Source organism: Ailuropoda melanoleuca, chromosome 11, assembly GCF_002007445.2.
Source record: "Ailuropoda melanoleuca isolate Jingjing chromosome 11, ASM200744v2, whole genome shotgun sequence".
Lineage (NCBI taxonomy): Eukaryota > Metazoa > Chordata > Mammalia > Carnivora > Ursidae > Ailuropoda > Ailuropoda melanoleuca.
Genome location: NC_048228.1, coordinates 84,697,790 through 84,700,700, shown reverse-complemented (window position 1 = coordinate 84,700,700; position 2,911 = coordinate 84,697,790). Strand labels below are relative to the sequence as shown.

The window sequence follows — 2,911 nt, the reverse complement described above, 5'->3', positions numbered from 1 at the left end:
AAATGACCTTGTCATGATTGTTTATGTTGAGCACCTTTTAATGTACCTGCTGGATCATTTATATATCTTCCTTGAAAAAAAAGTCTATTCAGGTCCTTTTGTTACTTTTTAAATTTAATTTTTTTTTTGCTATTATTTGGTACGAATTCCTCATTTATGTTGCTTATTAACCTCCTTTCAGATGTAAGATTTGCAAATACTTTCTCCCATTCTGTGGATTGTGTTTTCATTCTCTTTAGTGTGGTGTAATCCCATTTATTTATTTTTGCTTTTTTTGCTTGTGCTTTTGGTCATATATCCAAAAAATTATTGGCAAGACCAACGTCAAGGAGATTTTTTCCCTATGTTTTCCTCTAGGAATTTTACAATTTCATGTGTTACATTTAAGTCCTTAATCTATTTCAAGTTAAGTTTTATGAGTGATATAAGATAGGGATCCAGTTTCATGCTGTCATATGTGACTATTCACTTTTAAAAATCATTCATTGAACAGATTATCTTTTCCCCAGTACATACACTGTCCCCTGTCAAATATTAGGTGACTGTATGAAAGGATTTAATTTTGGGGTCTCAATTATGTTCCACTTGTTGATTGGTCTGTTTTTATGCCAGTATTTTATTGTTTTGAGTGTGAGGGCTTTGTAGTATAGTTTCAAATCAGGAAGTGTAACACCTTTAGTTCATTCTTTCAAAAACTTCTGTGTTTATTTGGGGTCTTTTATGGTCGCATATGAATTTTAGGATTTTTTGTTTATCTCTGTAAAAAATAACATTGGAATTTTGATAGCGATTAAATTTACAGATGGCTTTGTGTAGTATGGTCATTTTAACAATGTTAATTTTTACCATGCATAAATATGGAATATCTTTCCATTTATTCGTGTCTCCTTCAATTTCTTTATCAATGTCATAGCTTATAGTGTACAGATCTTTCATCTCCTTAGTTAAATTTATTCCTAAGTATTTTATTATTTTTGATGCCATAGTGAATTAGACTGTTTTATTTCTTTTTCAGATAGTTCATTGTTACCGTGTTAAAATGCTCATGTCTTGTGCTTACTATGGCAGCACATATACTAAAATTGGAATGATATAGAGAAGATTGGCATAGTTACTGCACAAGGATGGCATGCAAATTCGTGAAGCGTTCCATATTAAGAAAAGCTCCTGTCTTTTGTATATTGATTTTGTATTTTGTAACTTTACTAAATTTGCTTATTCTAACAATTTTTTAGTAGAGTCTTTAGGAATTTTTACATGTAAGTTCATGTCATCTATAAACAGAAAATTTTACTCCTTTTTTTACTTGGATGCCTTTTATTTCTCTTGCTTGCCTGGTTTCTCTGCTAGGACATCCAGTACTATGTCAAATGACCATGGTTAAAGTGGACACGCTTGTTCCGGATCTTCGAGGGGAAAACTTTCAACATTTTTCCATTATGATGTTGACTATGGGCTTCTTACAATATACGGTTTTTACTATGTTGATGTGCATTCCTCCTGTACCCAATTTGTTGAGTGCTTTTATCATAAAAGGATATTGAATTTTGTCAAATGCCTTTTCTGCATATATTGAGATGATCATAAGACTTTTATCAGCTATTCTATTTATATGATGTATCACATTTACTTATTTGCATATGTTCAACCATCCTTAAATCCAAGGAATGAATCCCACTTGATCATTGTTTATGATATTTTAATATGCTGGTGAATTCAGTTTTGTAGTATTTGGTTGAGAATTTTTACATTTTTATTTATCAGTGATATTATCCAGTAGTTCTTTTTGTTGCTATTTTGTTTTTTTTCTTGTAGTGCCCTTATCTGGTTTTGATATCAAGGTAATGCTGGCCTTGTAAAATGAGTTTGAGAATGTTCCATCCTCTTCAACCTTTTGGGAAGAGTTTGAAAAGGATTGGCATTATTTCTTCTTTAAATATTTGGTAGAATTCACTGTGGAAACCATCTGATTCTAGACTTTTATTTGTTGTAAGGTTTTTATTACTGATTCAATCTCCTTAATCGTTATTGGTCTGTTCAGATTTTATATTTCTTTATGATTCAGTATTGATAGGTTGTATGTGCCTAGAGATTTGTCCATTTCCTCTAGGCTTTTTGATTTGTTGGCATATAAGTGTTCATAATAGTCTCTTTTGATCCTTTGTATTTCTGTGGCATCTGTTATAATGTCTCCTCTTTCACTTCTGACTTTATAGAGTTCTCTCTTTTTCTGAGTTAATCTAGCTAAAGTCTTGCCAATTTTATTCACCATTTAAAAAACCAACTCCTAGTTTTGTTTTTGTTTTTGATCAGGTATTTCATATATTTCTGCTCTAATTTTTATTTTTCCTTCCTCTTGCTAATTCTGGGTTTACTTTGTTCTTTTACTAGTTTTTTTGAGGTGTAATATTAGGTTGTTTATTTGAAATCTTTCTTTTTGATANGGTTGTTTATTTGAAATCTTTCTTTTTGATATAGACATTTGTGACTATAAACTTTCCTTTAAAACTGCTTTGCTGCTCCCCATAAGATTTGGTATATTTTTTATTTTATTTGTCTCAAGATATATTTTTTATTCTCATTTTATCTTCTTCTTTTTTTTATGTTTGTTGGTTGTTTAAAAATGTGTTATGTATATGTATTTGTGAATTTTCCAGATTCCCTTCTGTTATTGATTTCTAGTTTAATATCATTTTGACTGGAAAAGATACTTGATATGCTTTCTATATTCTTGATTTTTTTTTTTTTGAGACTCTTGTTTGTGGTCAAAATGTGATCTATTCTAGAAAATGTTCCATGTGTGCTTGAGAAGAATGCTTACTGTGATCCTGTTGGACTGTCCTGTATATATCTGTTAGGTTCTCTTGGCATTTTTTTTTTTAAGATTTTATTTATTTATTAGAGAGGGAGC

At 30.3% G+C, this 2,911-nt stretch overlaps 1 non-coding gene across 1 annotated transcript; it reads left to right on the top strand.

The window, feature by feature from the left end:
• Window positions 1-1,052: 1,052 nt before the first annotated feature.
• On the top strand, window positions 1,053-1,159 carry LOC117804552. The gene has a single exon (XR_004629028.1). It is a non-coding gene; the product is annotated as a U6 spliceosomal RNA (small nuclear RNA).
• Window positions 1,160-2,911: the final 1,752 nt, after the last annotated feature.